The following is a 12,475-nucleotide window of genomic DNA, read 5'->3' on the forward strand; positions in this document are numbered from 1 at the left end:
AATGCTTCTGTTTTTCCGCAAGTAGAGAAGAGGGTTCAGCCTATGCATTATGCTGAAACTGATGAGCATGTCTTGATACCGCGTAGTCACTTTTCGCGGAGTCATTGGGCTAGGGCCTTTTTAGCATTTGCATCACGGTCACTCTCGCTTCCATTGATTCCTTGAGGAGAGAGAAAATAGATGTGTTTCCCCTTAACAGAAGAACGAGGCACACTGCAAGGGAGGTCTCTGTGATTGCCACCTTCAAAGACTAATCATCCTTCAAAACACCACCGTGACAGATGCTCCTTCCCAGAGAGTTGGTTGTGGGTCTTCCTCCACATATGCGTTTCTTTTTTTTCCCTCCATTGCTACTCTTTTCGATGATGGAGAGAAAAAAAAACTTACATTAGCCACCATTGCAGAATTTCCCTGCACCCCCAGAGAAAGCTTCCCTTCCCATCGACTAATGAAGCAGCCCCCAAATTAGCTCTCTCTAAAAATAGCCAACTAATGACTGTGTCACGTAAGTAGAAGAGAATGTAGGCCTTCTGTTCAAGGACAGTTTTCTCACTTACTTGGCTAATCTGGCTATCATCCAGAACATGCCACAAGCCCCTGGCTATTCGAATAAAACAGTAATAGTGTCCAGAGTAGTACCAAGATGAATCTTCTTGTCTATCTTTTCCCCCCTGTAACCTCCCAAGCAGCCAAAGCTCTTGAGTTGTAAGGTTAGAACATGAGGTGACAAAAACTGTGAACCGTTTCAAAGCTCGGACTTTTTTGTTGCATTTTTCACATTGATACTTGTTGTCTCCATCCAAAATCTCAACAGCTGTGAAATATGCTAAAGCTTTCTGTAAAGATTCTGCTCTGGAAACCTCAAGACTTAAGTCCAAGAAGGGATCATAAGTATTTGAACAATGTGAGCATTAGTACACTTCACCTGGCTTCTAAGACGTCCACCAAACAGTTGTTGGATGAGGCTTTCCTGAAAAGTTTTAGAACCACCACCAAGGTTCTTGATAGGGCAACATTTGTGCAATGCCTCAATCAAATTCCTCATATATTCATGAGCATCCTCTTGACGCCACATTCAAAATGATTGTGAAATGCACTGCAGATTCTTGACAAGGTAAGTTGGAGAGAAGCTGCTCCCTGAAGCAGCCAATGCCTTCTTTACATGAATTTCTAATGCATACATAGCACAAAATCCTAATGTACTTTTATGTAGACCACTCTAAAGATATGTCACAAGAGGTGCTGTATATGTTAAGCATTGCAGCACAGAGTTGCGAAAGCATGCATTGCCAAAATTTGTCAGACCTGCCCCGATTTTCGGCACACCAGATTTTGCATACATGTCAACCAGAGCATTATTGATTAATTCCTCTTGCTCCAAACCCTCTTCCACATAGAACAAAAGTATAAACACAACAACTAAATATGTACAAAGTATCAAATCCCACACACAACTTTTGGGTGGATTTCACACCTCGAATGCGCAGCAATACGACAACGCAGATCTAGCAGGGTCAAATACCCTGTTAAAAGATTTGGTTTTGAAGGTTATGTAGCTCACCATTATGCTTATATGGTGAAATTAGTTGAGAATGTTGAGCCCACTTGATTTGAGGATGCTGTTGGTCATGCTCATTGGGATGCACTAATGGATGAGGAGATAACTACATTAGAAGCTAATAAGACTTGGGATTTGGTACCCTTACCTAAGGGTAAGAAAGCTATTGGTTGTAAGTGGGTTTACAAAGTCAAGCATAATGCAGATGGTTTAGTTAGCAGGTATAAGACTAGGCTGGTTGCAAAAGGCTACGCTCAAACATATGGCATAGATTATGAAGAGACATTCAGTCCAATTGCTAGGATGGCAACTGTTAGGTGTGTGATTGCCTTGGCAGTAGCCAAAGGTTGGAGTTTGCAGAAAATGGATATTAAGAATGCCTTCTTTCATGGTGAATTGCAAGAAGAAGTGTATATGGAGCAGCCAACAGGTTATGAGGATTTAGAGCATCCCACATATGTGTGCAGGTTAAAGAAGGTGCTCTATGGGCTGAAGCAAGCACCTAGAGCATGGTATGACAAGATTGGAGAGTATCTTGTCAATATTGGATTTTGTATTTCTGATGCTAATCACTCACTTTATGTGAGAAAGGGAGATGCAGGTTTGGTCATCATAGTCATCTATGTGGATGACTTGACTATTACAGGTGATAGTGACAATGGGATTGCTGAAGTTAAGGAATTCTTGAAGAAGAAGTTTGAGATGAAAGATTTGGGTGAGCTGGGATACTTTCTTGGTATTGAGGTGATCATATGTGATGATGGTATATGGCTATCCCAAAGGCATTATGGCTTGGATATGTTATCCAAGTATGGTATGACAGCATGTAAGCCTCTTTAAGTACCATTGGACCAAAATGTGAAGTTAAGTGTTGATGTTGGAGATGAGATAGAAGACCCTACTATGTTCAGGAGGATAGTAGGGTGTTTGATTTACATGACTATCACTTGTTAGTCAGTTTATGCAGATGCCTAGAAAGCCTCATTTGGATGCAGTTAGACATATATTGAGGTATGTGAAGTCCACTTTACATTATGGAATTTTTTATGAGGCAGGTAAGGACATACAGGTCTTTGGATACACATATGCAGATTGGGCTGGTAGCATGTCAGATAGAAGATCTACAAGTAGATTCATGTTTTCCCTTGGTAGTGCAGCAGTTACATGGAGCAGAAAAAAGTAACCTACAGTTGCTTTATCAAGTACAGAGGCTGAGTATATAGGTGCTGCTACGGCAGCATGTGAGGTGGTATGGCTGCAAAAGTTATTAGGTGATTTAGACATGTAGGGAGATGGTCCAATTGTCATTCATTGTGACAACATGAGAAGCATACAGATAGCTAGGAATCCAATGTTCCATGCTAGGACAAAACACATTGAGGTGCACTACCACTTTGTGAGAGAGAAGGTACTTGCAGGAGAGATTGACTTGATATATGTCAGCATGTACAGAGGATCATATAGCTGACATTTTCACAAAGGAATTGGGTGCAGAGAATCTTAGAAAGATTCGAAGCTTACTTGGAGTTGCAGAGATAGAGTTGAGCTTGAGGGGGAGTGTTGAGATGGCAAGCTCAACACGTGCGGACATTGATGATGGATCACCTGGCTAGATGGGTCTGCATGTCTACACTTAGCATGTTGGTGGTCATTATGATATTCACATGGCCATTGACTTATCACTTATTATATTTAGTATGTTACACCTATCTACAGCTAGCAAAGACATAGCGCCAGTCGATTAGTGTAGTCAGTTATGCACTATTTGACTTAGTAGGCCACTTTCCTTTATGTTGTATCTTGTCTATACTTTTTGTACATTATATAGTGTGTGGAAGAAGAAGAATAAAGCAGCAAGAAAGCGTTTCGGCCTCCATCTCTCTTCTTGTGTTCTTGAGTGAGCTTCCTCTTGTGTATACAGTGTGTGTTTAGCACAGCAGCTCAAGCAAGTCCCCCCAACACATGATTCTTGACAAACCGGTCACAGTGTCCAAGGAGATGGAGCAAATGGAGTGCTAGGCGACTGGGATGTCAGATCAATTATCTGTGATGGATAGCCACCTCGGTCAAAAGGAAACCCATCCTCCAGGTCATATAACTGCTCATGAGATCAACATCCTCACATCAAGCTCAACATGGTTGGTGGGTAGGCCATCCTCATCATTGTACCAATCTTCCATGAAATACATGCTATGGACCTTAACCTTAGCTATCTTGTAAGGACACTTGGAGGTGTGATCAACACTGTACTTATCTCCACATTTAAAGCATAGGCATTTTTCCTTTTGTTCCTTCACCACATTTGAAATAAACCGTTGACCACTAGAGCCATGGGAAGCTGATATAGTGGATTGTTTATTTTCAGCATACTTATTCTTAGCATTAGAGCCAAATGCTGTCCCAAAAGTGCCATGTTTTCTTTCAAGATGGAAGGTGGGATAAGTGGGTATCTTGGGGTTGTTAGTAGGCACAAAAGTGCCTCGAAAACCACCTCCATATGGGGCTGATCTTGAAGGGATGTGGGGTTGTCCTAAACCTTGCTAAAAATTTTCATTCTTATGGCACTTCCTTACATATCTCTTAGTCAGTTCAATTGCTTCAAATAGTATGAATAAGCTCATTCTTGGTGTGTGTGCAAAATAGCTCTCTTCTTATTTTGCTCTTGCTTTCTTCTTGTGCATGAGAGAAGGAGAGAGGAAGTGTGAGAGAGGGAGAGTGTGAGTGAGAGAGAGTGAAAGAACATGGAGAAGCTTTTCTTCTCCTATTTTCTTATTCTCCTTCTTATATTCTCTTTTCTCATGTGTGCGGCTATGGAGGTTGAAGCTTGGAGCATGAAGATGGAGCTTCTTGAGCTACCACTTTGAATCGTGGAGCTATCGATGGATTTGAGGAAGAGGACTACAAAAATTGGATTCAATGGCTTGTGTGAGAGTGTGTACAATTATGTGAGAGGTAGACATTGCCACTCACTTAAAATGCTTGACTTGATAAAAGTGGTCCATAGGGTCTCGATGGCTTGTAGTGATAGTGACAACACAATAGTTCTTGCAAAACTTCCTTTCAAACACATTCTCTTCAACCATGATAGTTCACCCGTTTCACCAAAATAATGAGCAACTTTGAAATTTGAAGAGTGTGTGTATTATCAATTCATAATTCTCCATTTCAATCAAGGCAATACTCTTAAGCTCTTAATTAGTAAAACATCTTACTTGCACAATTCATAAGACAATTCTTTGCAAAGCGAACCTTTCTTCAGATTGTGGAACTTATGGAAAAGTTTATCTCTCCTTCATGGTGGAAAAAATCAACACAAGGTGTTCTTATCTTTCTTTTAGCATCATTATGAAAATAACAATATCAATCGTGAGTGCTTTAAATCTAAGGAAACACAGTTTTTGTGACCTCAAGCTTTTTCTTCTCTCTTCAACCCCAAAATTTTCCATTTCCCTCTTGGATGGAAAAAACATAATTATTTTCATATTTCCTAGTCCTCTTCCAATGATGGAAAACACTTTCCCCTTCCTTTCACTCCTCTCTCTCTCTCTCCTCATTCTCCTCCTTTGGTTGATTGCAACTGCCCATTTTCATATTTCTTTACAGCTTTTCTTGGAATCATCACCCACTTGACTTGTCTCAACTATAAAAGAGGCCTTTGGCACTTGAGTTAGCCTTTCATTTCCAATAGAATTATCTTGTGATTTTATGACCATGCTTGTTGTTGTTGTTGTTAAAAACACACACCTTAGCTATTTTGAACCTTGCTTTTGAAGGATACAACGTGTTATTATGGATACATAGCATTTCCTCATCCATCCTAAATCAAGGGGAGTTCTCAAAATGGAGAAGCACATAGGATGCATACAAAATTCTTCGTGCTTCAAAAGGAAAACTCCCATGAACTTGCAAGCTTGGATGCTTGCAAAAAGTTTTAGCCCTTTTTTGCTATATAAGCATGCATTCTATGTGCTTTCCAATCTTGCTTGTAAGTTCATTGAGAATAAGAAACTTCCTAAGCTTTCGAGGTCTTCTAAAAATTTGTGCCAAAGTTGTTAGATGAAACTGCAATGCATCTAGAGAAAGAATTCTTAGAAAAATTTTATGCTCAAACACATGCTTTGTTGATCAATGCAATTCAAAAGTAATACTATGCACATCAAACAATGTGTCTAAGGACAAAGGATATACTTTCATTGAAAAATGTGCCTAACCTACTTACATGTGGTTATTATTTATCCTTACTAGTTATAGAAAAACTAAAGTACTCCTCTCTCCTCACACACAAATCTCACAATCGCTCAAAAGAAATAGGTCCATTGATGTGGGCCAAGAGAGATACCCATCTCACAAACTAGTGGAGTCCTATTGACCCTCATGCTCTCCTTTCCACTTTCCCTCTCTCTCCATGGTTCCTAACTTTTCAAGAATATCCTAGAATATGCATGCAAAGAATAGTGCATGCATAATTGAAGGTGCTCTCTCTCTCTCTCTCTCTCTCTCTCTCTCTCTCTCTCTCTCATGCGTGTGCAATTGATGGTGTTTCATATAGCTATAATGGATCTCATGTGCTAATCTGCATGATCCTTGTCCTTTGGCATGGAATTATGAATGAAAGATAGGAGATGGCCCCCAAGTACACTAAAGAGAAAAGAGTGCGAGTGAGGGTGCACATGAGCCCTTTCTCGTGAATTTGCTAGAGTAAGGGTAGGAGAAGACATATGTGATTCTAATTTTTCATCTTCACACTTATGGTCCTTAATCATCCCATAAGAACTCAATACATCCTCAACCAAGGATAGCTTACATTGCTATGAAAAAACTCAATGTCTTAATTTAACTCTAAAAAAAAGACTAGGTTTAACAAAAATCAGAGCAAACTATAATTCATTCAATCAAATAAGGAAAACTTACCTATATTATAGATGGTTATGGCTCCTTCTTGTTTCTCAAAGACACATGGCAATTGAATTTAAAACCATAGTCATCCATGCCCTATTAGATAGACATCTACCTAATGCTTAAATTTGAAACTCATTAGTAGTTGACTTTCTACTACAACACACATCATAATCATAGACGTATGGGAGCTATAATTGGGATCCATATTAGCTTTAAGATATATTCAACTAGTATAACCATAGATAACACAAATCATGGTTCTTTGTCCACTTCAAAGAATAAGATGAATTTGTAGTGGTTTTAGTCAATGCCCTTGAAATGATTGGATAGATCATACATTTCAATAGGACTTTTCTCCTCCTTTTCAAATCTAAGTTGTAGAGGTTATAAAGACTTAGCTCTTTTAGATTGTTACCCAGTGGTGGTTACTTGATTTTATAATATTAATATTTATATGAGTGTTGGTTGGCTTCACACTTACCCATCCCTTTTCAATAATAGAGAAAAAAGGGGATAAATTAGAATAAATTTGCAACTAGTATTACTCAAGAGCTATTGAAAAAAGTAAGAAAGGAATTAGAATAGAAAATAGGAAAAGAATAGACTATAGAAATACTCAAAATCCATGTAATTTTAAGCTTAAATCAACAAGAAAAACCTAAAACTACATAAGGAATTATTGGAAATTAAAAGGGATCTTAAACTACTTGAAGAAGAAGCATCTCAAAGTATTAGTCTCTATAATAGAGAATGGTGGGAAAGAAAAGTAAATATGCCAAATAAGGAATAAAAATGAAAGAGAGGTCATTCCCATGTTAGTTAAAATTAATGGGTTAGCTATCCAAACTAAAGAGGAAAGTCTTGAAAACAACTACTCCATTCCATGTTGATATTTTCTCCTGCTTAAAACCCAAGCACATAAATTTATGCTAGTAAGATCTAAGATAGCAAGAATCAAACCTAAAGTGGTACCACAATCCCTATCTTAGATCCTAGACAATAACCTTTTAGAAATTGAATAAAAGATACCATTCACAATTTGAGAAATGGAAAAGGCCCAAGTCTAGATGGCATGCCCAATGAATTCAATAAAGAATTCAAAGACTTCTCAATTGGCTCCCTACTCTAAGTATGAAAGAAAATCATTTCCAATAGTTTTGGACCAAGGAGTTATAAAAAGTATACATGATATATCTAGATAGCAAAGACAACCTATCTAACTGGAAACCAATGATCTGTTATCTTTAGCCTACAAGATCTTTGCCAAATCCCTAGACATAAGAGTTAGCCCCATCTAGACAAATCATTTTTCTTCTCTTTAGGTTACTAGATCTTTGCTAAATCCTTGGCTAGAAGACTTAGCCCCCATCTAGACAATTGAAGACCAATCACCTTGACTCAATCTACAAGGGATTTGACTATGCTCAAAAGAAAAATGAAGACTTTGTTTTTCAAAAGTAACTTTGACAAGGCTTATGATAGGCGAGACTAATGTTTCATACTCCAATCATTATAGGATATGTGACTCAATAAGAGATGCATCAAGTATATAATTAGTACTTTATTTGGTAATACCATTGTAAAAGAAGATGTCAATGTTGAACTATCAACTCTATTTTCCATTTATAGATCTATAAGACAAGGCTATCCTCTAGCACCCCCTACTATTTGTAATGTTAGCTAATTCTTTGGGATGGCTAATGGAGAATGTGTTGGAAGAGAGGGAGAGAGAGACAGAGTGGAGTGGAAGATGAGCCTTAGCTCATTGTTGTTGTTCTTCCATTATTCTTCCATCATACTCATTGAAAGAGACTTACACACATAGGTATGACTAACCAAGACTAACTGTGGATAAGTCACTAACTATATCGGCTTATTGAATGCACACACGTATATAGCTATATCCAATTAATGTCGATCACACTCATAAAGATAGACTGATTGAAGAGTAGAGGGAGCTTGATATTCTAACACTCTCCCTAAAGCTCAAATCATATGATAAACTCCAAGTAGTTGTTTGAAGTATATGAACTTTTCTTTACCAAGTGGCTTAGTAAATATGTCTGCTACGTGGTCTTTAGTCTTCACATGAATCAAGTCAATCTACCATGTAAGAACCATTTCTATGATGAAATGGTAGTGAAACTCAATATGTTTGGACCTATCATGGTAGACAAGATTGCTAGCCAACATAACACTACTAAGGTTATCACAATGCAATCTCACTCTGCTTTCCAGCTTTATTCTCAAGTCTTTCAACAGTTTCATCAACCAAATTGCTTTGCAAGCCGCTAAGGCAGCCCCTCGGTACTTAGCTTCTGTACTAGACAATGCAATAGTAGGCTGTTTCTTACTTTGCCAACTAATCATATTGTTTCCCAATCCAAATGCATAACCACTAGTTGACCTCCTGTCATAGGCACAACCAGGCCAATCAGCATCAGTAAACCCTGTCAAGTCAAGAGATGTTCCATATTCATAAAATAGCCCATAACTTGTAGTACCCTTTACATTATCTCATGATCCTCTTGACTGCACCTAAATGTGGTTTATGAGGCTTCTGCATGAACTAACTAATCAATCCCACTGCATAACATAAGTCCAGAGGGAGGTAATAGTCAAGCATATCAAGCTACTCACCATACATGGTCACATTCTCTATGTCATTCCCAATATTAATTTTCAGCTTGATATTTTGATCAAGAGGTGTCTCCATAGGCTTTCACTCAGCCATACCATACTTCTATAACATGTCATGAGCATACTGCTTCTGCAGAAGCCATACACCTTGAGGCATAGAGAGTACCTCACTTCCAAGAAAAGACTTTAGTTAACCAAGGTCTTTGACTCTGAATTCAGCGTGTAAATATAATTAAATTTTAGCAATGCCCTCTTCATCATCTCCAATGATGATAAGATCGTCTACATAAACCACTAGAAACACATATCCATGATTTGTCTTCTTCTTAAACAAATTGCAATCTCCATCATCCAATCTAAATCCATGTTGCTGTAAATAATTGCTAATCCAAGCATTCCATGCTCTAGGTGCCTATTTCAGTCCATATAAATCCTTTTTTAGCTTACATACATGTGTAGGAAAGTTCGAGTGAACATAGCCTTCAGTCTACTCCTTGACATCCATTTGCCATAATTTCCATCCTTTGCCATAATTTCCATCCTTTGCATGCTACCAATGCAATGACAGTTCAGAATGTTTCCATTTTAGCCATCGGATTGAAAGTCTCCTCAGAGTCAAGGCCATATTGCTGTGCATACCCTTTTGCAACTAGCCTGGCCTTATAGCGTTCTAACAAACCATCTGACTTGCAGTTAACCTTGTACATCCATTTGCAGCCAATGGAGACTTTGCCTTCAGACAATTCAACCAATTCCCATGTCTCATTTTCAGCCTAGGGCTACATACTCCTCATCCATGGCACCACACCAGTTATCATCTGTAACTGCATCATCAAACTTTGTAGGTTCTTTGTAACCTATCACACTAGTCATATATGCAAAATGGTGGGCTGAATAACCAGTGTATGTAAACCTGTCAACAAGTTTTCTGACTCTCTCATATCTTTGTAACTGTGGCTCACTCTGAGCTTGCCTCTCATGAGGCGGTACATGACAACTTTGCCTTGCTCCACGTTTCATAATAGACGGTATGCCCAACTCACTATCCAAATGTCACTGTCAGATGACTCATAACCTATTGTAAGTGGACCTATCACATCCTCAAGCATATTTTCTTTTCCCTTATCTAGTCTCCCCCTCACTGACATATCCGTGTCAGTGGACGTAGGAGTACTACTCCGCAAGCGTCCTGACCAAGGACTTACTGTAGGTGACCTATCACCTATAGGACCACTCATAGATGTACTCACTGTAGGTGTATTTTCAGCATTGCTAGTGCTAGCTAATCCATCAGTAGCCACTGCAACATGATTACCATTTCACGATGCCAGCTCATCAAAAACAACATCTCTACTAATCAATGTCTCATGTGTAGATGGTACATAACACTTGTAAGTGATCTTGTGCATAACCAAGGAAAACACTCTTGATAGATTTAGGATCCAATTTCTTTCTCTTTTCATCGGGAATATGCACATATACAATGCTGTCAAATACCTTCAAGTGTGAAATGTCAGATTTATGACCATACAACCTCTCATATGGAGTTATATCATGAATCCCTGCAATAGGATTTCTATTCAACACATAGACAGTAGTCACTACTGTTTAGCCCAATAACCATTTGGCAAACTCTTCTCATTTAGCATAGCTCTTGCCGATTCCATTAGTACCCTATTTTTCCTTTGTGCTACACCATTTTTCTGCGGTGTATAGTTGCAAGTTAACCATCTTCTGATCCCATGTTTAGCAAGGTATCTATCAAAGTGATTAGAGACATATTCTCCACCTCCATCTAATCTAAGACATGAAATTTTACAGCTCAATTGTTTACCGTAGCACAGAAGAGCGGGAAATGGAAAAAAGGAAATAGCAAAAGGTGCAGGAAAAAAGGAAGAAAAAGGCACCTTAACCGCTAACCAGACCCTGAAAAAATTAAAAGCACGGGCACAACCCTCAGGAAGTCTTAGAGTCGCCCAAGGAAAGTAAAAGAGTAAAAAGCACACCATTAAGTGTGAAAGCGCTCCCGAATCCTTGTAAAAGAGCGTCAGGCTCACTCCTGTGCAAATTGTATGCATTAGGTAGGAATAGGATAGATTAGAATGGTGGGAAATGAGAAATGGGCCTAGGCTAATGGCCGGCCATGTAAAAAAGGGAATGACCGCCCATGAAAAGTAAGGCATGTATATAAAGTTCAAAAAGTGAATGAGAAGATCATTCTTATGTGTGGCCAAAGCTTCTTCTTCTTCTTCTCTTGTTTCTTGCCTTCTTGCTTGTGCTTGAGAGAGGGATTGAGAGAGTGTGAGGGAGTGAGGGAGTGATTGTGTGAGAGTGAGGGATCTTGGAGAAGAAGCTCTCCATCTTCTCTCTTCATCTTCCCCTCCTCTCTTCTCTTCTCTTGTCTCGCGCATGCCTATGGAGGATGAAGCTCATGGGAGAGGGATTGAGGTTTCTTGAGCTTGCCTCAAGGATCGTGGAGCTACCAGTGTGGAAGAAAGAGGAGGGTACTCGATCGAGCATCAAGGTAAGCTCACTACATCTGTAAGGTAGGCATTGTGCGTCGGCTATGTGAGAGGTAGCCATGGCCGCACGGTTCGAAACACTTGAGCAATAAGTGCTCCGTAGGTATCGGGGTAGAGCTTGTAGCTCCCCTTCATTTTGGTTCCATTGCCGGGACCGACGGAATTGAGCCTTGAGTGCCACGTGCATCAAATCAAGCATAGAAGTAGGGTTTGCAGCCCGAACCGGTGCTCGAGATAGCTAGGAGATTTAGGAGGTTTTAATCCAGGACTCGGGTGGTCCGATTCTGGGAATCGGACCACTGTGGTGCTTTCAAATAGTAAGGAACACATCAGGATATCTAATAACATTAAGGAACCCACTAGTAGGAGAAGACCCCAAGACTTAGATAGGTGCCTGAGTGCCCTACTAGTAGGACCTGGAGAAGACATGAAGACACGGAAAGCAACAATATAGAGGATTGGACGCTACCGGAGCTGCTTGGATTTATTGACAACCTCGTGGAGCTGGAAGCAGAAACAATCTCGGGATCAAGAGGAGAATGAGGAGAGGACCAATTAGACTTGGGAGAATTTCCAACCTCAGTCAAGGAACTGGTCCACAATTACGATCTACTCACTAGGACTGTGATCCAGGGCAGACCTGTAGAGGAAGTGGTAGCAACCCTAGAAGAAGAGAGAAGAGCAATCAACAGAGCGCTAGAAGGCATAATTGCCTACAACCATGAGCAAAGGGCTAGAAGGCTACAACAAGACGTAGATATGTACGAGGCTAGATGAGTGCTAGACGTAGCTGGAGCGGCCAAATCTGGACTGAATGTAGAGAGGGAACGGGTAGCAGAGGCTGACATGACACTGA

The 12,475-nt window shown here is 39.7% G+C and overlaps 1 pseudogene; it reads right to left on the reverse strand.

Annotated features, from left to right (window-relative positions):
• Window positions 1–383: 383 nt before the first annotated feature.
• Window positions 384–1,342, reverse strand: LOC148024505 (ubiquitin carboxyl-terminal hydrolase 23 pseudogene; annotated as a pseudogene).
• Window positions 1,343–12,475: the final 11,133 nt, after the last annotated feature.

This window comes from Lygodium microphyllum, chromosome 15, assembly GCF_053477565.2.
Source record: "Lygodium microphyllum isolate KBCC chromosome 15, Lygodium_microphyllum_v1.1.10, whole genome shotgun sequence".
NCBI lineage: Eukaryota > Viridiplantae > Streptophyta > Polypodiopsida > Schizaeales > Lygodiaceae > Lygodium > Lygodium microphyllum.